The sequence below is a fragment of the Panthera pardus genome, unplaced genomic scaffold (assembly GCF_024362965.1).
Source record: "Panthera pardus isolate Hobbes unplaced genomic scaffold, ASM2436296v1 HiC_scaffold_25, whole genome shotgun sequence".
NCBI classification, from domain to species: Eukaryota; Metazoa; Chordata; class Mammalia; order Carnivora; family Felidae; genus Panthera; species Panthera pardus.
This window is the reverse complement of record NW_026526821.1, coordinates 35,953,787-35,980,920: the sequence shown is the minus strand read 5'-3', so window position 1 is coordinate 35,980,920 and position 27,134 is coordinate 35,953,787. Positions and strand designations below refer to the sequence as shown.

General features: G+C 41.4%; 1 long non-coding RNA gene across 2 annotated transcripts in view; it reads left to right on the top strand.

Annotated features, from left to right (window-relative positions):
• LOC109274713 (uncharacterized) overlaps positions 1–27,134 on the top strand; it is a 171,292-nt gene that overhangs the window by 73,134 nt on the left and 71,024 nt on the right. The window contains exon 3 of one of the 2 annotated variants that reach the window (XR_002083792.2): positions 13,877–13,967. The exons of the other annotated variant lie outside the window; for it this stretch is intronic. This is a non-coding gene — a long non-coding RNA (uncharacterized LOC109274713). The remainder of the gene's footprint in view (positions 1–13,876; positions 13,968–27,134) is intronic. 2 annotated transcript variants of the gene reach the window in all.

Genomic DNA, 27,134 nt, shown 5'->3' with positions numbered 1-27,134 from the left:
GCCTAATTGACTTGGAGCAGATATCAAGACAAAGTTGTACTTAGCAAAAAATTGGTTTACAATTTCTTAAAGCTCAGAAATCAATTTTACCTCTCTAACAGTTGACCATTTTTAAGGTCTAGTTCTCAGCCAAAGGCAATTTTTCCTCTTAGGGATATTTAGCAATGTCAGGATGCATTTTGACTGTCATGACTCAGGGTGGGGGTGCCACTGGCATCTAGTGAGTAAAGGCCAGGGATGCTGTTAATATATAGCTCCTCGCAACAAAGAATTATCCAGTCACAAATGTTAACAGTGTCAAGGTTGAGAAAAGCTGGCTCAACCCTATATTTCTTTCTCTTGGGGCATATCAAATTTATCTTTGGGCAGCACAGCATTAAAACTGATATCACTCATTAGGAATAAATAAGAAAACTCGGCCAAGTATATGATATCATTCCAGATAGCCTCCTAAAGAAAGACAGGAATTCTTTTATTGTTTGTTAACCCACTGAAAAACATAGAGCAAAAGTAATTATTTGCTCCCTTTTTGAGATTTAAAAATCTCTAATTGGATTAAAAAAGGATTTCCTTTTTTACCAGCACTTCAGGATATTTCTGTATTGCTCAGAAATCAGAGGCCTCATGATTTAGTTATTCATTTACTCTCTCATCCATTCAAATTATTTATGGAGCACCTACCTTGTGCCAGGCAATCTTAGGATTTCTTGTTCCAAGATGTCAGGTTTAATTCTGTTTGTTTTGTTTTGATTGAAATGGAGTATATAAGAGTGTGTGTTAAAGTTCACATTTATTTTAAAACACCCCAAGAGTAAATATAATCTTTCTGTTCACCCTGCACCTTTGAGCACCCCTTCCTATGTTATGAACTTCAAAAAGAAGTGGAGCCTGCCTTTTGCTAGAGATATATAAGATGTATTATCTCACCCTCCCTTATGAACAACTTAATACAACTGTGTAGAACTTTGTATTAGACTCTAGTGGGTCCTGGTAATGCCAGAGGTAGTTGCAAAAGTTTTAGTGGTAGCAATATAAGCACAGCTTCACTTTACAGACATATTTCTCAGTGTGTTTTATGTTGGTTTATTTAATAAGCAAATATTTCATATGCTTTGTTAGTAAGAGGCATCCAGCAGAATCTGATACTACTGGTGAATGAAGACAATTTTTAAGCTGAAGAACAATGGCAACACCAAAAGAGAACTGCTGGGCAACAGGCTTTTATCTACCTGAAACAGAAGGAATTTTCTGGCAAATCCACAGATCCATTTGGGTCCTTGAAAATGTCTAATGTAGCAAAAATATCCTCACCTCCAATTGCAGGCTCCAGAAGAAGTCTCTGTTATGAAATGTCCTGTTCCAGCCCTGTAAGCTCTGCCATTTTGAAGCCACAGTGAGCTATATCCCAGTGAGCCAGGGGTTGGAGAGCTAACGACTCAAGCAGGAAGATAGTGCAGAACCTGACCCAGAGATGAAGGTGAAGACAACACACAAATGTTGTACTTTTCCGGCCTCAGTGAACTAAAATCATGTCCTTTTTTTTTTTTTTTTTTTTTTTTTTTGTTAATTTGATTTTGCTGTTTGGATTCAAACCCAGTATCTTCTTCCAATAATGCTCTTTTCTGTACCCAGTCACAGAAAGAGTAGAAGACAGCTAGCAGGAAAACAATGGTCTGACACTTAAAGAGAAAATCAATGGCAGATGTCTTCCTTTATGTTTTCTCAGCTAATCTACAAAAACCATGTGGGAAGGCTTAGTTCCTATTTTTCAGGTAAGAAAACTGAAGCTCCCAGAGGGCAACTAACTTGAATTTTAATTGAGGCATGTCTGATTTTCAGGTCTATATTCTTTTTCATTAACTACAAAAGCTAATGTTGACTCTCTTTTATGACCTGTTAATATTCAAATCAATATGATTTTTTTGTCATGGAAAAATCCAAGCTCTAGCAGAAGGGAGGAAGCAGGGAACATAAATTCAGCCCCTTCAAATCACATGGAGAGGCAAGGAATCTGCTCTGAGTTTGCAAATTTGATTTTGAGGACTCCAGGCATGGGAACTGTGTCAGACTCAATATATCTGCTCATGGACCGATTAGGACCAGGTGACTGCCAAGCTGTTTACTGTCCTCTTCTGACCCACCTGCTCCACTCACAATCATTTTGCAGCCAGAAGATCAGTGAGGTAAAGGTGGCCTTGTGCCCTCTGACTTTTGCCCTCTGCCTTCTCTCTGGGTTTTTTGACACCACATTGGTGGCAACCAGTGGCCACCTGCTTATAGACACAAGTCATCTAAAGTAATAAAACAAGAGGAGGTTCCGGAAGATGGCGGCGTAGGAGGACGCGGGGCTCACAGCGCGTCCTGCCGATCACTTAGATTCCACCTACACCTGCCTAAAGAACCCAGAAAACCGCCAGAGGATTAGCAGAAGGGAGTCTCCAGAGTCAAGCGCGGACTAGAGGCCCACGGAAGAGGGTAGGAAGGGCGGCGAGGCGGTGCGCGCTCCACGGACTGGCGGGAGGGAGCCGGGGCGGAGGGGCGGCTCGCCGGCCAAGCAGAGCCCCCGAGTCTGGCTGGCAAAAGCGGAGGGGCCGGACGGACTGTGTTCCGACAGCAAGCGCGACTTAGCGTCTGGGAGGTCATAAGTTAACAGCTCTGCTCGGAAAGCGGGAAGGCTGGAGGACAAAGGGAGGGAGAGCTGCTGAGCCCCCGGACGGCAGAGCTCAGCTTGGCGGGGAACAAAGGTGCCAGCGCCATCTCCCCCGCCCATCCCCCAGCCAAAATCCCAAAGGGAACCAGTTCCTGCCAGGGAACTTGCTCGCTCCGCGCAAACACCCAACTCTGTGCTTCTGCGGAGCCAAACCTCCGGCAGCGGATCTGACTCCCTCCCGCTGCCACAGGGCTCCTCCTGAAGTGGATCACCTAAGGAGAAGCGAGCTAAGCCTGCCCCTCCAGCCCCCGTGCACCTTGCCTACCCACCCCAGCTAATACGCCAGATCCCGAGCAACACAAGCCTGGCAGTGTGCAAGTAGCCCAGACGGGACACGCCACCCCACAGTGAATCCCGCCCCTAGGAGAGGGGAAGAGAAGGCACACACCAGTCTGACTGTGGCCCCAGCAGTGGGCTGGGGGCAGACATCGGGTCGGACTGCGGCCCCGCCCACTAACTCCAGTTATACACCACAGCACAGGGGAAGTGCCCTGCAGGTCCTCACCACGCCAGGGACTCTCCAAAATGACCAAATGGAAGAATTCCCCTCAGAAGACTCTCCAGGAAATAACAACAGCTAATGAACTGATCAAAAAGGATTTAAATAATATAACAGAAAGTGAATTTAGAATAATAGTCATAAAATTAATCGCTGGGCTTGAAAACAGTATACAGGACAGCAGAGAATCTCTTGCCACAAAGATCGAGGGACTAAGGAACAGTCACGAGGAGCTGAAAAACGCTTTAAACGAAATGCAAAACAAAATGGAAACCACGATGGCTCGGCTTGAAGAGGCAGAGGAGAGAATAGGTGAACTAGAAGATAAAGTTATGGAGAAAGAGGAAGCTGAAAGAAAGAGAGATAAAAAAATCCAGGAGTATGAGGGGAAAATTAGAGAACTAAGTGATACACTAAAAAAAAATAATATACGCATAATTGGTATCCCAGAGGAGGAAGAGAGAGGGAAAGGTGCTGAAGGGGTACTTGAACAAATTATAGCTGAGAACTTCCCTGAACTGGGGAAGGAAAAAGGCATTGAAATCCAAGAGGCACAGAGAACTCCCTTCAGACGTAACTTGAATCGATCTTCTGCACGACATATCATAGTGAAACTGGCAAAATACAAGGATAAAGAGAAAATTCTGAAAGCAGCAAGGGATAAACGTGCCCTCACATATAAAGGGAGACCTATAAGACTCGTGACTGATCTCTCCTTTGAAACTTGGCAGGCCAGAAAGGCTTGGCACGATATCTACAGTGTGCTAAACAGAAAAAATATGCAGCCGAGAATCCTTTATCCAGCAAGTCTGTCATTTAGAATAGAAGGAGAGATAAAGGTCTTCCCAAACAAACAAAAACTGAAGGAATTTGTCACCACGAAACCAGCCCTACAAGAGATCCTAAGGGGGATCCTGTGAGACAAAGTACCAGAGACATCACTACAAGCATAAAACATACAGACATCACAATGACTCTAAACCCATATCTTTCTATAATAACACTGAATGTAAATGGATTAAATGCGCCAACCAAAAGACATAGGGTAGCAGAATGGATAAAAAAACAAGACCCATCTATTTGCTGTCTACAAGAGACTCATTTTAGATCTGAGGACACCTTTAGATTGAGAGTGAGGGGATGGAGAACTATCTATCATGCTCCTGGAAGCCAAAAGAAAGCTGGAGTAGCCATACTTATATCAGACAAACTAGACTTTAAATTAAAGGCTGTAACAAGAGATGAAGAAGGGCATTATATAATAATCACAGGGTCTATCCACCAGGAAGAGCTAACTATTATAAATGTCTATGCGCCAAATACCCGAGCCCCCAGATATATAAAACAATTACTCATAAACATAAGCAACCTTATTGATAAGAATGTGGTCATTGCAGGGGACTTTAACACCCCACTTACAGAAATGGATAGATCATCTAGACACACAGTCAATAAAGAAACAAGGGCCCTGAATGATACATTGGATCAGATGGACTTGACAGATATATTTAGAACTCTGCATCCCAAAGCAACAGAATATACTTTCTTCTCGAGTGCACATGGAACATTCTCCAAGATAGATCATATACTGGGTCACAAAACAGCCCTTCATAAGTTTACAAGAATTGAAATTATACCATGCATACTTTCAGACCACAATGCTATGAAGCTTGAAATCAACCACAGGAAAAAGTCTGGAAAACCTCCAAAAGCATGGAGGTTAAAGAACACCCTACTAACGAATGAGTGGGTCAACCAGGCAATTAGAGAAGAAATTAAAACATATATGGAAACAAACGAAAATGAAAATACAACAATCCAAACGCTTTGGGATGCAGCGAAGGCAGTCCTGAGAGGAAAATACATTGCAATCCAGGCCTATCTCAAGAAACAAGAAAAATCCCAAATACAAAATCTAACAGCACACCTAAAGGAAATAGAAGCAGAACAGCAAAGGCAGCCTAAACCCAGCAGAAGAAGAGAAATCATAAAGATCAGAGCAGAAATAAACAATATAGAATCTAAAAAAACGGTAGAGCAGATCAACGAAACCAAGAGTTGGTTTTTTGAAAAAAATAAACAAAATTGACAAACCTCTAGCCAGGCTTCTCAAAAAGAAAAGGGAGATGACCCAAATAGATAAAATCATGAATGAAAATGGAATGATTACAACCAATCCCTCAGAGATACAAACAATTATCAGGGAATACTATGAAAAATTATATGCCAGCAAATTGGACAACCTGGAAGAAATGGACAAATTTCTAAACACCCACACTCTTCCAAAACTCAATCAGGAGGAAATAGAAAGCTTGAACAGACCCATAACCAGCGAAGAAATTGAATCGGTTATCAAAAATCTCCCAACAAATAAGAGTCCAGGACCAGATGGCTTCCCAGGGGAGTTCTACCAGACATTTAAAGCAGAGATAATACCTATCCTTCTCAAGCTATTCCAAGAAATAGAAAGGGAAGGAAAACTTCCAGACTCATTCTATGAAGCCAGTATTACTTTGATTCCTAAACCAGACAGAGACCCAGTAAAAAAAGAGAACTACAGGCCAATATCCCTGATGAATATGGATGCAAAAATTCTTAATAAGATACTAGCAAATCGAATTCAACAGCATATAAAAAGAATTATTCACCATGATCAAGTGGGATTCATTCCTGGGATGCAGGGCTGGTTCAACATTCGCAAATCGATCAACGTGATACATCACATTAACAAAAAAAAAGAGAAGAACCATATGATCCTGTCAATCGATGCAGAAAAGGCCTTTGACAAAATCCAGCACCCTTTCTTAATAAAAACCCTTGAGAAAGTCGGGATAGAAGGAACATACTTAAAGATCATAAAGGCCATTTATGAAAAGCCCACAGCTAACATCATCCTCAACGGGGAAAAACTGAGAGCTTTTTCCCTGAGATCAGGAACACGACAGGGATGCCCACTGTCACCGCTGTTGTTTAATATAGTGCTGGAAGTTCTAGCATCAGCAATCAGACAACAAAAGGAAATCAAAGGCATCAAAATTGGCAAAGATGAAGTCAAGCTTTCGCTTTTTGCAGATGACATAATATTATACATGGAAAATCCGATAGACTCCACCAAAAGTCTGCTAGAACTGATACATGAATTCAGCAAAGTTGCAGGATACAAAATCAATGTGCAGAAATCAGTTGCATTCTTATACACTAACAATGAAGCAACAGAAAGACAAATGAAGAAACTGATCCCATTCACAATTGCACCAAGAAGCATAAAATACCTAGGAATAAATCTAACCAAAGATGTAAAAGATCTGTATGCTGAAAACTATAGAAAGCTTATGCAGGTAATTGAAGAAGATATAAAGAAATGGAAAGACATTCCCTGCTCATGGATTGGAAGAATAAATATTGTCAAAATGTCAATACTACCCAAAGCTATCTACACATTCAATGCAATCCCAATCAAAATTGCACCAGCATTCTTCTCGAAACTAGAACAAGCAATCCTAAAATTCATATGGAACCACAAAAGGCCCCGAATAGCCAAAGTAATTTTGAAGAAGAAGACCAAAGCAGGAGGCATCACAATCCCAGACTTTAGCCTCTACTACAAAGCTGTCATCATCAAGACAGCATGGTATTGGCATAAAAACAGACACATAGACCAATGGAATAGAATAGAAACCCCAGAACTAGACCCACAAACGTATGGCCAACTCATCTTTGACAAAGCAGGAAAGAACATCCAATGGAAAAAAGACAGTCTCTTTAACAAATGGTGCTGGGAGAACTGGACAGCAACATGCAGAAGGTTGAAACTAGACCACTTTCTCACACCATTCACAAAAATAAACTCAAAATGGATAAAGGACCTGAATGTGAGACAGGAAACCATCAAAACCGTAGAGGAGAAAGCAGGAAAAGACCTCTCTGACCTCAGCCGTAGCAATCTCTTACTCGGCACATCCCCAAAGGCAAGGGAATTAAAAGCAAAAGTGAATTACTGGGACCTTATCAAGATAAAAAGCTTCTGCACAGCAAAGGAAACAACCAACAAAACTAAAAGGCAACCAACGGAATGGGAAAAGATATTTGCAAATGACACATCGGACAAAGGGCTAGTATCCAAAATCTATAAAGAGTTCATCAAACTCCACACCCGAAAAACAAATAACCCAGTGAAGAAATGGGCAGAAAACATGAATAGACACTTCTCTAAAGAAGACATCCGGATGGCCAACAGGCACATGAAAAGATGTTCAACGTCGCTCCTTATCAGGGAAATACAAATCAAAACCACACTCAGATACCACCTCACGCCAGTCAGAGTGGCCAAAATGAAGAAATCAGGAGACTACAGATGCTGGAGAGGATGTGGAGAAACAGGAACCCTCTTGCACTGTTGGTGGGAATGCAAATTGGTGCAGCCGCTCTGGAAAGCAGTGTGGAGGTTCCTCAGAAAATTAAAAATAGACCTACCCTATGACCCAGCAATAGCACTGCTAGGAATTTATCCAAGGGATACAGGAGTACTGATGCATAGGGGCACCTGTACCCCAATGTTTATAGCGGCACTCTCAACAATAGCCAAATTATGGAAAGAGCCTAAATGTCCATCAACTGATGAATGGATAAAGAAATTGTGGTTTATATACACAATGGAATACTACGTGGCAATGAGAAAAAATGAAATATGGCCTTTTGTAGCAACATGGATGGAACTGGAGAGTGTGATGCTAAGTGAAATAAGCCATACAGAGAAAGACAGATACCATATGGTTTCACTCTTATGTGGATCCTGAGAAATATAACAGAAACCCATGGGGGAGGGGAAGGGAAAAAAAAAAAAAAAAGAGGTTAGAGTGGGAGAGAGCCAAAGCATAAGAGACTGTTAAAAACTGAGAACAAACTGAGGGTTGATGGGGGGTGGGAGGGAGGGCAGGGTGGGTGATGGGTATTGAGGAGGGAACCTTTTGGGATGAGCACTGGGTGTTGTATGGAAACCAATTTGACAGTAAATTTCATATATTAAAAAATAAAAAAAAAAAAAAAAAAAAAAGTAATAAAACAAGAGGTAACTGGCCAGAGCCAGCCATTGAATTTTTAAGGTCTAAGCCTTTCTTCAAGAAAACATGGTTTCTTCAAAGAATCAGATGGAGTATAGCAGGTACATGTGGGGACTCTGGAACCACATTATTCAAACCCTTGAGCAATCATTGGCTATTCTATTTACTCACTGTGTGATGTTGGAGATTTTACTTCACCTCTTCAATGCCTCAATTTCGTGATCTGTAGAACAGACTCATTTATTCGTTTCACATATGTTCTGCCATGTACCACAACCTTGATTCCATGTGCTGGGGATGGAGCATACACAAAACCAACCAAGTCCTTCTGTTCTCATAGAGGAGACAGAAGATAATAGATTTGTTTGTAACATAACTTCACATAGTGCTAAATGCCATAAAATCAAATAAAACAGAGGAAGGGATGGAGAGTTGAGGGAAGGGATGGCAATGTTACAAAGAGCAGAGATGGAAGGCTCTTGGAGGAGATAAAACACAGACAATATCAGAATGATGTGAAGGGAGGGAGCCACACAGTATCTGAGGCAAGAGTATCCCAAGAAGAGGGAGGAGGAATATAAAACAAAATATAACAATTGTACCCACTTTATGGGAGTCCATGCAAGTTAAATGGGATAATACATATAAAATGACACCATAGCAACTACTCTGTGAAGGTTAGCTCTGCATACATCTTAGAATCTGAGTTGAAAGAATGGTAAAGTTCTATTCCAACCTTTCCCTTATAATGCAGGTGTTTCCTCAAAGAATCAAGGAACTTCAGCTTAAGTACCTGTCATGATGAGCTCCTGACTCAAGAAGAAAGGTCTTGCCTCCATTGTTGGGTAGCTTTTCCTTGTGAGGAAGTGCCTCCTTCCACTGAACTTACACCCTATCCAGGGAATCACAAAAACTTACTGGCTCTCTGTTTCACAGGACAACATCTCCAAAGTTCGAAAATGGATTTCCTCTGAGCTCGATCAGTGCCTTCAACCTTTATTTACCTGTATGGCTTCCGGATTTCTCACACTTTCATTTGATCATCTCAAAAACACAGTAAAATAGGCTCAGTCTCTGAAAAGATGGAGGCAAATGATAAGATTAGCATTTGAGGCTCAAATCTCCCCACTCGAAAGCTCTTCCATAAAAACACAGCCCCCAGATAAAGAGGAATATGTCTACTCTTAGTGGTGTGTGCCTGCCCCTACCTGCCATCTTGCTCAGGCATAAACCCAGCCTGCACCAATTTGAAATCACATCCATGATAATGGTTAAGAGAAGTAGTTGACTGACCAGTGCTTCTGGTGTCCTGGAGATTAGAGCAGAGAAGAGAGAAGAGGGTGGCCATGAGCAGTGGTGGGTTTAGGACAGATGATATTGCCATGTTATTAATTAAGCATCAGATCAAAGGGATCAGAATAGAGCTGATGAGTCAAAGATCTTAGGTTCCATTTCCTGTGAGCCAGCCAGCTGGGTCCTGCTACTCAGCATCTGCTCATCTCCTTACCCTGCCGGCTGCCTCATAAAACAAGCCATGGCTGCAAAGCTTAGAGGGTATGGACAACTCACCACTCAGCACAAACCCATCCCTGCTGCTAGAAAATAATCTCAAGGAGAAATCTGCCTGATGGTAGATGACTTGGGCCAGGTTGTCTTTAGAACTTACCTACTTTCAAGGAGATTCTCCTTGGTATGACTTCTGAAAGGATGGACAGGTTTTATCACTATGGAGTGCGGGCCTGAATTTTAAGCAACACATTCAATGGCATTGTGAAGTTCTGTATCATTTTTTTTCTGATAAAATTAATGGACAAACATAGACATTGGGACAGTAAGTAGAAAGAGGAGATAACACTAACAGCAGTCATGTTTTGATCTGTTTATTTGTTTCAGTTTTTATATTTAGAACAAAAATCTTAATTCTTAAATTGGACGTAGGAAGGGTGAGTGCAAGAAAATTGAGGCACCCATATTAAGCAATAGTCACAGTACAGACGGCCTCTAACTGCAACTTCACAGTGATTTATCTGCTCTCCTGAACTGGCTTGATAAAGCAGCCACCCCACTGATGTTCAGATGATGCCACTCCAGGACTCAATTTGCTGGGAGCTGCCAACTGGCTGAGTAACTGCTGGAAAATAATGAGCCAGTTTCTCATTGGTCATCTATTTGACTAGCAGGCAGGTTGGGCAAGGCCAGGAATCTTGTGGGGGCAGATCCATTCCAGGATACAAGGCCATCTGACCTTCAAGTGGTTCAAACTGGGCAAGTTGCCATTTGGGGATCCTGACACTGGCAACCACAAAAATTTGCCGAGTCATCCTACCTGACTCAAAGCTTTTGCTATTGTGGAAAATGTGTCCGCAAGATTTTACTGCCTTCTGGAGCTTGAAGATTTTTTTTTAACTTGGCAGAAGTGGGAAATTACTATTCCCTGAGCCCTCTGTACCCAGCTAAAGTCCAGTCATTCTTGAGAGCCAAACTCATGCATGGGTATGTTTTGGATCACTGAAGTACACGATAATCTCTCTCACCCCTAAACTCCTACAGCTTCCACATCAGGGAGTCCACATCAGTGGTCTCAAATTTTACTTGGAAAAAGTAAAAAGTAAAAGTGCTTGAGGGACTCAGTTAAAAAACAGGTACCTATTCAGCAAGTCTGGGGTGTGGGACATGGGGGGTAGCCTGAGACTCTGCATCTCACACAAGTTTCCAGTGAATCCACACTTCTGTAGCAAGGATCCGCTTCTTTGACAAGAGAAATGGGCTGTCTGTGATCTTGCACAAGTCTCCAGATGTGTCTGAATCTTCACGAGGGCTTGTATTCTCTTCCTTCTTACCCTCTCTAGCACCTCGCACATTGCTATGTGAGCACGCAGTGCTGATACATATCTGCAGAATAAAGTAACTCCTATATGGTAGAAACTCTATTTCTCATTAGCACAATGACTCATGCACAAGTGCTTAATAATTATTAATTGAATGAATGGATGTCCTCTATGGGGACAGTGAGAGACTAACAAAAAAGAGAAGACAGAATCTAAGGTCTGGCTTAGATTTTAAGTTTTGGCTGCTTGAATCAAACAGGTAGAAAAATATGGATGCAAATTCAGGAAACAGGGTGTCTGGAATTAACTGATTCACACCCTAGTCATGGGGCATCTCACACATCGATAGACCAATTTCTGTCATGGAGATTAAAAAATTTTTTTTAATGTTTATTTATTTTTGAGACAGAGAGAGACAGAGCATGAACGGGGGAGGGTCAAAGAGAGAGGGAGACACAGAATCTGAAGCAGGCTCCAGACTCTGAGCTGTCAGCACAGAGCCCAACATGGGGCTCGAACTCAAGGACCGTGAGATCATGACCTGAGCCGAAGTCGGATGCTCAACTGACTGAGCCACCCAGGCGCCCCTGTCATGGAGATTTTTAAAAGCATCTCCATTGTCATGAGAAGGTTTGATCTGTACCGTCTGGGGAACTGTGTAGAGGCCCATAGTCATGACAGGGAAAGAGCATTTACTCAGTAGAGCTTAGTGGGAAAGAAGCCCTATGGTGCCTAAGAAACTGTTCATCCTCAAACAGTGATTTCTGACTGATTCTTTTCAGTGACCTCTGTCTCCTTCTTTCTCTACTTCTGACCACCTACCAACACATACAACACACAGACTAGTTTTTGACCATGGCCTGGAAACTGATCCTCATTCTTGCATAGCTTTATCTGCTAGGAGGTTGGATCAGTGTCCTTGCCACACAACTGGACCGTGACTGAATAAACAGGCCACAGCTGTTCATAGAAAGGGGCAACCATCTCCCAACATGGGAGAAAGAAAGCCACTGAGGGTTGAAGGATGAAAGTTATGGAAATTGGGCAGTAGGAAGAACCCAGGTTAAGGCAATGGTTCTACTCTTTAGACTTAAGGAGAAGTTTGGGCCCCTACTCCAACTCCCTACAAGCTTCTTCACCTGTCCTAAGTAGCTCTCTCTAACCTATGGTAACTCCTCCCTTTGTCTGTTCTAGAACCTCTGCCATTAGAGCCATCCTTTGGAGTTAGGAAAAATCAGACATTGGCTTTGGAAGGCCACTGTTAACTGTACCTTTGACAACTGGCATCTGTAGAGGTGGTGAGGGAGGAGGCTGTAGTTTTCCTTGGAGTATTCCTATGTCAGCATCCAAATAGACAGAGCCCTGGATATTTTCCAGCTCCCTCCAGCTGGATTTGAGGGAAGGCTATAGAGTCTCAGTATGTGACACTGATCTGAACTCTGAGCCTTACTGAGCCAGAATCATCCTGGCTGTCAGACAGTCACAGGGCTCAGGGTCAAGGGGGAATACCCAGATGTCTCTAGGCCAGATGAAGCAAGTCTGCAGCTTGGAGCTGCTTTTAGGTGGGGCAGAATGGATGGTGAAACCCTAGGGTCCTCAGAACCTACAGATGTATACAAGAATGCCATGGGCTGCACCTGTCTCAAGTTACTGCACCCAGCCTTCCAGCGAGCTCTGCAGACTGGCTGGCTTTGTTTGCTGCAGAGCTGTGTCCCCTCTGGCTCAGGTGGTGTCAGTCCTCTGCAGGGGCCCAGCAAAGGTGCACCGGGCAGCCTCCAGTTTCCCTGCATAGCTGAGAGCACTGCAGTAAGGGCACAGTCCAGCTCTGGGCTGGCTGCCAACAGCCTCTTGCAGACTGCGTCACAGCAGAGACCTCTTGCTTGCCGGCAAGGAAGGAATAAGACAGCGATGGCAGGAACTTGTAGTGTGTCTCTGATGCTGCTTCAAATGCTTTCCATGCCTCTCTGCTGTTTCATGTGTTTCCTCATTCCCTTTCCTTTCCTCCATCCCCCACCCCCACCATGTCACCGCATCTGTGTCCTTCTGATGACTCTTCAGGCTAACGTCCAAAGAGAGTGACCCAGACTATAATGCAGCCTGTCGGGACAGTGCTTTCCAGGGAGAAACAGGCTGGTTGACCTGATGACACGCTAGGCATGTCAGTGAGTACCAGTGTGAAATAACGGAAAACTAGCAGTTTTCATCTAGAGAGCTTACTCCAGCACGGAAAGAGCAGGGTGCCCTTGGTACATCAAGTACATCTTTCTGTGTCTTGATTTCCCCATCTGTAAAATGAGAACAATTTCTTCTCCCATATCTGTTTTATGGGGTCTTGTGAGTATCAAGAGGGATACTAGAGGGCTTCATAAACTTTAATGTGCATGAGAATTACATGGGGATGTTGTTAAAATACAGATCTTGATTCCATAGTTCTGGGGTAGGGAGACTGCATTTCTAACAAACTCCCACATCAGTGGATGCTGCTGGTCTGGAGATCACTCTGAGTAGGAGGGGCTAGCAAATAAGAGGACAATTTAAGCATTACAAAGCACCAGGAAACTGTAACAATTTAATTATTTTATGTATTTGCCCTTCTAAAAAGCAAATTTGCATCTTAAAAGAAGTCTTCACATCTTTAATTCAAATGAATGTCATTATTTTAGGCATCTCAGATGGCTACCAGAGAGAAAATGTAAAGAGGGACTGATTAACATTTCTGTTGTCACTGAAGCTGTCTCTTCCCTTCCTTTCCCTTTTCCTTCTCTTTCCCTCCTCCCAGAAAGAAGATTGAATCTGGATTCAAATGCAGTTTCTTACATAAGCCTGTGGCCAACAGGTGACCAAGGATGCTGAGACATTACCTGGGCCAGGTAATGGACAAAAGAGAGGTTGATTGAAAGCCACTGTTTTCTCAAAAGAAAGAGAATGTGTGTGCACCAAAAGGCATGTACAAGACTTTGATAGCAGCACTATTCATAAAGTCAAAGCTGGAAAGAGCCCAAATGTCTAATAGCAGTAGAATAAATAAATCATGGTATATTTATACAATGGAATACTACATTGACAAAAAAAGAACAAAATACTGTATCATGTACCCTCATATATGAATCTTACAAATGAAATGCTGAGCAGCAAAAGTCAGACATAAGAGCATATGCCATATGATTCCATTTATATGAAGTCCAAAAACAAGTAAAACTAAGAATAGGGTTACTTCTGTATGGAGTTGACTGGGAATGGGCATAAGGGAGCCTTCTGGGTGCTGGAAAGATCCTTCATACTGGCCTGGGTGCTTGTACTACCAATTCACTGCTATGGATTCCTCAGATTTGTACAAATTACTATATGCTTGCTACATTCTAATATAGACATTTTAGAGCTACAAAAAGAGAAAACCTGTTTCTAATTTTACCCCCGATTTTCACATTTCTGGGTTCTGTTTTCCTTCTCTTCTTCCGTCCCACATCTTTCATAAAATGGAAGCCCCTGTTGGCCAAATCAGTCAACTTCCCTGATTTGCTCCCTGCTGGCTTTGCAGGTACTTTTGCTAGACCTTGAAACAAAAATAAAACTTGCTTTCTCATCACTTGTGACTGCACAAGAGGCCTCAGGCTGTGTAGTTTGCTGCTCACAGGTTCCCCTCTGAGCTCAAAACCTGCTCCTGCCTCAAGTGCTGTGCTCTGACCACCAGAACCCCTGCTCTCTCTGTGGCTGTCAGTTGCAAACCTGTCTCCTCAAGACCAGGATCAGACATGCAGAGCTGTTTACAGTTTGTAGTTTAATGCATGTGTCCCATGTTTGGGTTTCTCCAAGAAGGGTCTGAAAGCTGTGGGGTATCAATTAACTGTTATCACAGTGCTGCCTAATAGGTCACCCCAAAACTCAGTGTCTTCAAACTACAACCATAATTAGGTCTCAAGGTTATGAGTCAACTGGGTTGTCTTTCGGTTCAGGGCCAGGCTCTGCTGATCTCAGCTGGGGTTGCTTGTGAGTCAGTGGTCAGTTGGAGGATGAGTGCTCTAGGATAACCTCGCCCCCATGTTTGGTGGTCAGCTGGCTGCTGTCTGGGGAAATGACATGGCTGGGTCATGTGTCTTCCATCCTCCAGGAGGCTAGCCTGGGCATTGCCGTATGGTGGTGGCTGGGGGTCCAAAAGAGAAAGGAGAGGTGCTCAAGGGCTCTGGATGTCAGGCCTGGAACTGGCAAAACTATTTGTTTTCCTTGACTCTATTGGTCCAAACAAGTCCAGCCAAGGTTCAAGTGGCAAACATGCTCTACCTCTAAATTGGAGGAACTGCAAAATCACATTGCAATGAGAGTGCATACAGAGATGGGAAGAAAATAAGGGCCATTTTTTTTTTTTTTTTGTAATCAATCCGCTACATGTGGCTGGGGCATCAAGACAGTAGCATCGAGAATAGTCTTTTTCCTATTGCAAAGCATCTATTGGGTAGCAGCTGCTACCCAGGCTTCCCAGGCTACACCCTTGACCCTGGCCCCATAAAAACAGTCAAACCTGTCCTTGAGCTCTCTTTTATGCTTAATTCCTTTGGGGCTCAGCAGGCTGTTTTAATCCTGACTGGTCAAACAAATGTGTGGCAATGTGGGTGATCACATAAAAGGAGCAGTCTTAAATATTTGCACTCATTGGAAGCTGTTTTAGTTCAAGTTCCCTAGAAAAGCCTGAAATGGGGATTCTTGTCAAGTGATTTGTTGGGGGAAGATTCTCAGGAAAAGGGGAGGGGACTAGGCATGGATATGGTCAGCCCTGGAGATCAGAATTGTCCTACCCTTGAGACAGGGAAACTGGGCTTTCTTGTCCTCATGTCAGCCACTGGCTATGGCTGGCCTAGGTGAGGGGTGGCACACATCTCCACTGTTGTGGTGTCCATCAACTTCAGGCAGTTTTCTAGAGAATATAGCTGTGAGCTCTCAGAGTAGGTGGGAATGGGCATTTAGCCTGGGAAAGAGGGTCCAGAGTAGACCCCAACTATATCTATTACAGAGCGATACTATTTAAAAATTAAATTCTGAACCCAAAGAAGAAATAGACAAAAATTAGAGGTGGCTTACACGTTCTGATACCAATCCCAATATGGGGAAAGGGGCTCAGGTTCCCACACTATGAAACAATTCTTGGACACCAACTTGGTGTTCAACATTCAATTCAATTTCGAAACTATCTACTTGAGATAGTGTCAGATACCACAGGTTTTGGGCTCAGTCCTATGAGACTGCCCTCTACTTCACGAGCCAGCCAATCACAAGTCCAGGTTATTACCTGTACTTTGGGCCAAGTAGCTATACTTTGCAGGTTCTAATGACTCCCTACTTGTGTTTGAGTAATTTACTAGCATGGTTCACAAAATTTACAGAAACATTTTACTAGGTTATGAGTTTATTATAAAAGGATATAACTCAGAAGCAGCCAGATGGAAGATAGGCACAGGGCAAGATATGGGGAAAGGACAAGTAACTTCCATGTCCTCTCTGAGTATGCCACTCTACCCCAAATCTCCACGTTTTCACAAACTCAGAATCTCTCCCAACCCTGTCCTTTTGGTTTTTTGTTTGTTTGTTTGTTTGTTTGTTTTTAATGTAGGCTTCATTACATAGACATGATTGATTGAATCATTGGCCATTAGCAATTGATTCAACCTCCAGCCCTTCCTCCCTCCCCAGAGGTTAGGGGGATGGGACTGAAAGTTCCAACCCTCTAATCACCTCATTGATTCTCCTGGCAAGCAGCCCCCATCCTTAGGTGCAGTCCAAGAGTCATCTATTAACATAAAGACACTTTTATTGCTCCCATCACTTAGGAAATTCCAAGGGTTTCAGGAGCTCTGTGCCAGCAACAAGGACAAAGACCAAGTATATATTTCTTATTATAAATCACAATATCACAAGGTTTGACAACTGTCTAAATGTTTGATGAGTTGTAATGTCATGTAAAGAAACCTATTCTATAGGCAGATCTAGGATCCATCATTGGGCCCTCCATAAAAGCAGATTTGTACTTAAATAAGGGGAGAACTTGCACAATTAGAGACATATATGAACATGAAAAGGTCTGTTCTAGGAATAGAGAGTTTCCCAAGAAGAGACTGGACACAATTTGGCAGGAAGATAGTATAGAACATTACTTATGTTCCTCAAAGAAAGAAAGAGATGTTAGCTAGGAGTTCTTGACCAGAGATTTAAGAAAAGGTGTACAATGGAGACAGTTGTTCAGGACAAATACTCTTCTTCTATTTATACAGGGCTTTGGCCTGTTTATTATGAATGAATCCTCTGTTCATTACCCCCATGGGCCACATGCCTAGTGAGAAGTGGATAGAAGGGATCTTGCAATCAGAATGAGCCCTGGTGCACATATGGCACCAGCCACGAAGGAGAAGAGAAAGGTGGACCCTAAAAGAATGATCAAGATAGAACCTAATAAGAAAGATCACTGGGTATATCCCTCTCAAAGGGACATAGTACTGGTCCACCGTCCAGTACTGGCTCTGAGTCTTATTGGAAATACACTCTCAAATATGTAGGTCTTCTGCTTGGTGGAATTCTCTCATGCTTCTAAAATGGCTGCACAAGAAACCTACTTGGGGACCCTTTAATAATCCTACTGTCCAGCTGCTCCCTAGACCAATAAAATCAGAATTTCTGAAGGTGGGAGACATAATAATGTTTAAGTCATTTTAAACCCACCAGGTGATTTCATTGTGTAATTAAGGTTGAAGACCATTGGTCTAGGGATAGCAATTCTCAGACCTTAGTTTGCAGCAGAATCACCTGGAGGGCTTGTTAAAACACATGTTACTAGAGTGTCAGATTCAACAGATCTGGGATGAGCCTGAGACTCTGCATCTCTAACAGGCTCCCAGGTGATGGTGCTGCTGCTGCTGGTGGGAACACCATATTTTGAGTATAGGTTTCTAGATTTAGCAACCTCCCATCCCATCAGTGCTCATTGGAGGTTTTAACTTTCTCCTGGCTAGGTCCTAGGGGCTGGGGGTGGATAGAGGAGTACAAATTCATTGGGATGCATGATAGGCAGTGATGAGCATTAAGTGACTTCATCTGGGACTAGAAAAAGAGCTGGCTAGGAGGGGGTGCTTTTGTACCTGTGAATAAGATATTTTCTCAATTAGATTTAAACCTCAGCTGCCAGGGGGAAAAATCACTTATGAAAGTTGTATACTTCAGAGCAAATGGATTTAAGAATACTTATCTGTGATAAAGATATTTTGTTTGGCTTGCTTGCAAAGTAAAAAATTGTGACCAAGAAGTAACACTATGATATGAAACAGATTCCACAAATAAGTGAAATGAAGTCAGTCAAGAAAAGGCAACATAAGCCATCTTGCTCAATTACAGTGGTCCAGCATCATAGGCAAATGTTACCGTTGATGCTAACCATTCAACTTCTGAGATTTCTCCAGGAATGAAAATCATCCAGTGATGAAGAAATAATCAAGGAAATCTCAACTACAGTCACCAATGTTGCATTTTCTGATCTTAAGAGAAGAAGTTTTCACAATAAAATCAAGCATATTATAATCATTTTTCCAGAACTGGATCTTTATTCTAAAGTTTTTGACCACTTGTTTCAAACTTTTTGTGCTTTTTTATTGTCTCTTTCAGCCCTGATGATTCAATGTCTACAATTAGTATCTATATTGACCTGAATCATTAAGCCGTTCTTTATTAAGCCCACTTGGCACTTTGCTAATTGCCTACCCAAGTCCTTTCTCCACTTCTGCCTCACTAACTGAACCCTGATTCTTTTTCAGAGCAGCAAAGTACCCAGCTAAAAATGCTCACCACTCCACCTTCCTTTGCAGCTGCCAGTCATGGCCAGTGAAATGTGAGTGGAGGTCACTAGCTACAGCTTCCAGGAAACCTTTCAGAAGTAGTCAGAGACCCAGCTTGCTTGTACCTATTAGCTCCTTTTCCTCATCATCCTTCTCACCTCATCTTTCCCAACATGGATCAGAGGACATCCTGTGGCCTTGAAGTGTTGTGCCTGAGGACAAAAACCACTTACCAAGGCTGACAGAATGTGAAGGTAGAAGAAACCTAGGATGTTGATAACAGCATGGGTTTTGCAGCATCAGCCCAGGGTTGCCGACTTCCAGTCTTCTTGTGACAAAAAAGAAATCCTCGCTTAGAGAGACCATGATGGGCCACTCCCTGTGTCTTATAGTGCCAAACAATGCCACTCTATTCTTTGTTTTTTTTTTTTAAAGGTTTATTTATTTTCGAGAGAGAGAGAGAACACAGAAGGGGAGGAGGAGAGAGAGGGGGACAGAGGATCTGAAATGGTTCTGCGCTGATAGCAGCGAGCCCCACGTGGGCTCAAACCCACAAACTGCGAGATTATGACCTGAGCCGAAGTCACGCTCAACCGACTGAGCCACCCAGGTACGCCTCCACTCTCTTCTTTAAAGTAGCTCTGTTACTGGTAATAATATAGCAGTAATTTGCAGACTTGAGTGTGCATCAGAATCACCTGGAGGGCTGGAAATACAAATATCTGAGTCCCAGCCCCAGAATTTCTGATCTAGTAAATCTGGGGACAGGCCTAAGAATATGCATTTGTAACATGTTCCCAGGTGATGCTGATGCTGCTGGTCTGGGAACTGCACTTTAGGAACTCACTGATAGAGATGTATAGTAAGGAGGCAAACCTATCTGTGATGCTTTCAGTGTAACCCTGCCTTAGGGGAGAAGACGAAGTGGGTGACATTTCAATGTCCATTTCTTGAATCCCCTATTTCTGTGACTCTGTTTACACTGGCCAAAAGACCCAAATACTCTCCATTTTCAGCTGTTAGGTGCTGGTAGTCAAACTCTCAAAGTGGCTGGCTAAATATTTTCAAGACATCCTAGGTATTAGCAGGCTAAAAAACAATATTGGGTCAAACAGCTTCATGAAATCTTATCTTTCCCTTTAACATACCAGGGTATTTCTTGGGACCTGGTTCACATATGTAGTCAGTTTCAGGCACCAACAACTTTTTGCTGTATCTGCCTGTGGGGACCACTCCCATCCAAAGCTTATTTGAGGGAACAACTTTTTTCTAATACCAGTGAGTTTAGAAGAAACGCAAGGTGACATTGTCTCACCATTCCTCTTTTGAAGACTCTCTCTCATACCAGCAACTAATAATTGCTAACTTTCCAAAGGAGTCAGGGGAGATTAATTTTCTACAAAAGCTGATTTATGGCCAGTCAACTCTGAGAAGATGGCCTGAGTCACCGTCCTGGACTCATGCGCACTGCCGAACATTCAGCGATAAAAACCTTCCCTTTAAACACAGAAAATTTATGGGCAAACTTCAAGGTCCTCCCCTAAACTCAGAAATTAATCTTGAGGCTAGATAGGCAAAACAAATAAAGACCATTTGCAAAGCGGCAAAAAGGGATGCCCCAAATTTGGCTTTTTAGGCACTGTCCCCAGGTTGTGAATATTGAGCCTTCGCCCTTTACATTCTTTGTATTTCCCCCAATTAGGGATGAAGCTGACTCTGCTCCAATTGTACAGCAAAGTAGTTTAAAATTTAATTTGTTTTTGAGAATGTGCAGAACAGAATAGCTATAAAAATGCTATTACTATCATTTATTGAGCATAAATCCCTGTTCTAATGACTGAACCCTGAATTTTTAGGAAGTCATTTAGGCCTCCTAGTGACCTCATGTATGAATTGAATTATTTCTCCCATTTGACAGACGGGGCAAAGAGAGGGATCTAACTTAATCTAAACCACAGCCATTAAAGTGGTGAAGCCGGGATTAGAGGACCAGCAGGCTGACCTCAGAACTCTTAAACACATGATTTATTGCACCAAACAAAACAAGCAAAAAAACAAAACAAAACAAAACAAAACAAAAAACAATCTGACACAGGGATGTACTGATCTCAAAGTTGTTTTTCACTCTCAGACCTGTGGAGAAAGTTGGGGTGGCATATTTATGTTTTGTGGGGCTCAAAAGAACTTAGGTGTCTTCAAAACCAGACCAGGAGAGGTACAGAGCTCATGAACAATTATAATATGCCCACTTATTTATTATAATTGTATAAGCTATAATTACATATGAGTTTATATAACATATAACTAATAATATATAATATAGATGAGATGATAGTAATACACACCGTAATGATTATAATGTCTTATATAATAGGTATTATTTACCATGTATAGCTTTTGAAACAGTCTTATTAAGATATTATTCACATACCATAACATTCAGTAATTTAAAGTATACATTTCAATAGTTTGTAGTGTAGTCACAGAGTTGTGTGACCATCACCACTGTCTAATTCCAGCATATTTTCATTATCCCAAAAGAAACTCCATCCCCTTTAGCAGTCACTCCCCTCCTATCCATTAGGTATTTCCCCCTCCCTTCAGTGTCTGGCAACAACTAATTCACCTTCTGACTTTATGGAGTCGTCCATTTTGGATAGTCCAATAAATGAAATCACACAATATGTGATCTTTTGTAATGGGCTTCTTTCACTGAGCATCATGTTTTCAAGTTTCCTCCATGTTATAGAATGTGTCAGTGTGTTATTCTTTTTTTTTTTTTAATTTTTTTAACATTTATTTATTTTTGAGACAGAGAGAGACACAGCATGAACGGGGGAGGGTCAGAGAGAGGGAGACACAGAATCTGAAGCAGGCTCCAGGCTCTGAGCTGTCAGCACAGAGCCCGACGCGGGGCTCGAACTCACGGACCGTGAGATCATGACCTGAGCCGAAGTCGGCCGCTTAACCGACTGAGCCACCCAGGCGCCCTAGTGTGTTATTCTTTTTTATGGCCAAATAACATTCCATTGTATGGGTACACAACATTTTGTTTATCTGTTAATCAGTTGATGGACTTCCCCTTTTGGTGATTACTTATAAGTAATGGTGCTATTAGCATTCAGGTACAAGTTTTCATATGAATATGTTTTCAGTTCTCTTGGATGCATACCTATGCATGAAACTGCTGAATCATATTGTAACTCTATGTTTAGCTTTTAGGGATCTGCCAGACTGTTTTTCAGATGTGGCTGCACTGCTTTACAATCCCATCAGCAATGTGTGAGGGTTCCAATTTCTCTACCCTCATCAACATTTATTGTCTGTCTTTTTTATTTTAGTCATCTTAGTGGGTGTGAAGAGCTATCTTGTTGTAGTTTTGATTTGCATTTAGGTAATGACTAATGATGTCAAGCATCTTTTCCTGTGCTATGGGCCTTCTGTACATCTTCTTTGGAGAATGTCCCTTCAGATCCTTTGCCCATTTTTAAGTTAATTTGTTTATCTTTTTGTTGTTAACTTGTAACTGTTCTTTATACAGTCTAGTTCCTTATCAGATATGTGATTTGCAAGTATTTCCTCCCTTCTATGGGTTGTCTTCTCACTTTCTTTGTGGTTTTCTTTGAAACACAATTTTTAAAAATTTTGATGAAGTCCAATTTATTTACTTTTTCTTTTGTCATTTGTGCTTTGGGTGTCATATCTAAGAAGTCATTGCCTAATGCAACATCACAAATATTTATGGTTAGGTTCTCTACCAAGATTTGTATAATTTTAGCTCTTCCATTTAGATATTGGGTCTATTTTTAGTTAATTTTTGCATTTGATACGAAGCACACATCCAACAATTTTCTGTTGCATGTGGATATCCAGTTGTCCCAGCATCATTTGTTAAAAACATTATTCTTCCTCCATTGAATTGTGTTGGCACTCTTGCCAAAAATCAATTGACCATAAATGTAAGAATTTATTTCTGGACTCTAAATTGGATTCTATTGATCTATATCTCTGTCCTTATGCCCGTATTCACGACAATTAATGCAGCTTTGCAGCAAGTTTTAAAATGAGAAAGTGTAAGCTCCCCAGCTTTACTCCTCCTTTTTTAGGATTGTTTTGACTCTTCTTTATTCCTTGAATTTCCATGTGAATTTTAGAATAAGCTCATCAGTCTATTTCTGCAAAAATGCAGCTGGGATTTTGAATAGGACTGGTTTTTAGTCTATAGATCAATTTGGGTATTGCTATCTAAACAGTATTAAGCCCTCCAGTACATAAACATGAGATGTCTTTCTATTTAGTTTAGTACTTTCAATTCTTCCAGCAAAACTTTGTTATTCTCAGTGTTCAAGTCTTATGCTTTTATTTGCTTAGATTTTCCCCTATATGTTTTATTCTCTTTGATGTTATTATAAATGGCATATTATGCTTAATTTCATTTTTGGATTGTTAATTGCCAGTGTATAGAAATACAATTGATTTACATGTATTGATCTATCTAGCAACGTCATGAACTTCTTTATTTTTTTATTAGTTCTAATAGTGTTTTTGTGGATTCTTCAGGATTTTCTACATATATGATCTTGTCATCTGTGAATAGAGGTAGTCTAAATTCTTTCTTTCCTGTCTGAATGCCATTTGTAATTAATTAATTAATGCCTAATTGCTTTGGCTAGAATCTCCAGTAAAATGTTGAATAGAGGTGGTGAGAGTAGACCATCTTGTTCCTGATCTTGTGGGAAAAATTTTCAATCTTATGTTGGTATGATGTTAACTGTGGGCTTTTTATAGATGGCCTTGTCAGATTAAGGAAGTTCCCTTCTTTACTAATTTACTGAATATTTTTATCATGAAAGGGTGTTGAATTTTGTCAATGTGTATTTTGTGTCTATTGAGATACTCATGTAGTTTGTGTCCTTTGTTCTTTTAATTTGGAACATTACATTGTTTGATTTGGGGTGTTAAGCCAACCTTGCATTACTGGGATAAATCCCAGTAGATCATGGTGTATATTCCTTTCTATATATTGCTTGATTCAGCTTTCTAGAACATATGATATTTTCATTATGAAGTGTAATTAAGTCTTAGGAGTTATACAGACCTGGCTAGATATAAATATAGCCTCTGGCATCTATACTAGCTGTGTGACCATGGGCAAATTATCCCCCCAGTTGTTGCCTCAACTATAAAATGGAGATAATAGTAGAATATACCTCTATTCCCTTGGGTTTTTGTGAGGATTGAATGACGCATCTAGAAAATTTTAGTATCTGGCACATAGTAAGTACCCAGTAAATAGTAGTCATTATGGTAATTATTTTAATACAAATTATGACCATTTCTTTAGCAACCAATTAGTGCTTACTAGTGGAGTTATATCCTCTCTTTATTAAACTTTATTAAACTTTATTTCCATCCAATCAGTATTTGCTATACAATTGTGAACTCCTATACAACTAAGTGATTTGGAAGTTTACCTCATAAAGGTAATTTTAATTATCTATTTCTGCAGAAAGCAGAAATATGCTCACAAGATAGCTAAATAACAGCTCCTTATGATGCAGGATCAACACCCTGGGGACATAGGAGATGTGTGATCTAGAGTCAGAGAAGGAAGAAACCTGGGGGAGAGTGGGCTGAAGGCAAGAGAAATTCAGAAAGATGCTTCAGCATGGCAGAGCCAGTACTGAACCTAACAGGATTTGAAGAAGGTTTGCCCCACGCAGAACTAAGTATGCCAACACAAGGATAATGTCGAACAGTCATGTAGTGATGGGAATGGGAATGGTGAGGGGTTGGCAGGACTAGTGTAGGGACCTCCTCCTATAGAACAGTGAGGGACATCTTCTCTATAGACAGAGGGTTCTCTCTGGGAGAAGGCTAGAGGGGGCTTGTGGCACTGGCTCTGGCCTCTAAGATGTAGAGACTGGTACACCTGAATTTAAAGGTAAGATAGCTTCAACATCTTCCTCACCCATAGTTTTGAACATTGCCTGTTATGTTCTTGTAAAACAAAGATCTAATTTTGACACTGTTCTGCTTACAGCCCTTCAAGGCTTCTCTTTATCACCAGCGTAAACCCCAAATTCCTTAAAATAGTTTGCAACATCTTTTGCATGTTCTCTCTCTCCTTGCCATTCTGTCTTATTCAATGACTGCTTCCTTCTTGAATATACCTTTTTATCACTGAGTTTTTGCAAATGCTGTCTCCTCCTCAGTGAACCCTCCCTCTTCCCCTCTTCCCCACCTCCCAGTTGCCTTCCCATGACAAGAATTCCTCTTCAATCTAAAGTTGTCAGTTTAGCCTGAAATTTCTCTCAGGAAACCTGACTCCCAAATTTTTAGGTAGAGGCCCTTCCATGTGCTTCCATAGACCCCTGTTCCCCTATATACCTGTTGCATGTGAGCTAAATTAATTATTGCCTGTTGGTGGCTGTAGGCTCAGAGAAGGTCATTCATCACTCAAAATGGGGTTCTCACCCAGCAGAAGGTGCTGAGAGCATGTTAGAAATGCAAACTCTTGGGCCTTACCTCAGACTTACTACGTCAGAACCTCTGGAAGGTGGGACCTAGGAATCTGGGTCTCACAAACCTTCCAGGTGATTCTCATGAATGCTAAATTTTGAGAAGCACTCATATAGTCAGGTGCCTGGCTACTGGTAGATGGTCAGTCAATGAATAAGTGCATTAGTCCTAACTATACTACAAATCGTGTAATCATCACCAGATCACTTAGCCTTGTGATTCTCATCTGTAATATGCAGACCTCCTCTCCTCTCATGGAGGAGAAGATGTGATGGCTTATGAAGAATCTCCTGCACACTGCCACATAATAGGTTCCTTCTCTCTTGTCTCTTCATTCTTATTTGTAATTCAATTGACTTCCTGCCAAGGTGGCCTTCCAACCCTTAACCTGTTTTCAGATCTTGGGCAAGTTTGGAGCATCACTATTTCTGTTCACAGCTCCAAAAACGGAATAAGTAAAATGCAGCTGATAGAGAAGGGTGTTGTTGGGAGTTTGCAGATGGTCCATCTGATCAGGAGTTTGTCTGGTTCCGTGGGTTGATCAACATATGTCACAGATGACAGGATATTGAAATGTTTTCTTTCCTAGCTTCAAGCCTACAGGCTAGGTGAGAACCATCACTTTTATTTTTAAAAGATAAAATTTTGGTTATCAATATTTTTTGATGCCAACAATAATAATTGCATTCTAATTCTTTATTAAATGGTTTCAAAATTTGAGATAATATCTCTCCTAGTTTTGTGGTTTTAAAGGTTTTCTTAAAAGAATAATAAGATAAGATTTAAAAGATCCTAGGCTGTTTTCTTTGACCACATCGAACTACATCCAAGTCTGGTTCCTAAGTTCCTAATGGTTTCATTCGAGGTCTCCTTCTCCTTAAATTGTCATTGAGCCATTGAAGGGGTTATAATTTCCTCCACATTTATTTGAATTGAATGGTCAATTAAAATACACAGTAACTAACCCCTAAATTGACTGGATTTCTAAGAGATTTTTCAAAAGGTAGTTAAGGAGATATTAAAATAAATGATGCTTGAATGGTTAAACGCCCCACAATTCTTTTAAAGGCCTGCTTTAATTTAGGTGGAAGCCCATGCGATATGGAAAGTGCTACAAAGAATGGAGTGGGGGCAGTTTGTGTTCTTCACCAAGGGGAAGGGATTGGTGGAAATTAATGGAGACAAAGAAAGGCTTCTGATCTTGTGCGCTAGCATTAAATGGAATTAAATGGATGCGAGGCCCACAATGGGAAGCTTGACAGTGTGCTCTGGGAAAACAGTCTCAGCAAAGTGTCCTGTATCCAAGAATGACAGACAACTGTCAGAACCACCTTCCTTCCAAGGACTGACTGCACAAATCTGAACAGTGAGGATAGAGGGTGACTGAATACCGAATACCAGGGAGAATCCTTCCCCTCACCAATTCTATTCTGCATAGTTTCCTGAACCTCTCTGTGAGCTGAGGGGTGGGGAGAGAAGAATGAATATACTCACTGAGACTGAGTCCTCCTTAGCCCAAGTGAAATGAGGACTTGGAGTCAGCTATAATTTGATATTTTTTTCCTAATGAAGAATAAAGCAGCATGCCATATTTTTAAACATGAGAATTTTCAGAAGCAGAAGCATGTTCACAGCTTAAGTTAAAATTCTCTTTCATCTCTGCATCTTCTCACCTCTGGTAAAGATGTCAGAACCAAGTAGACA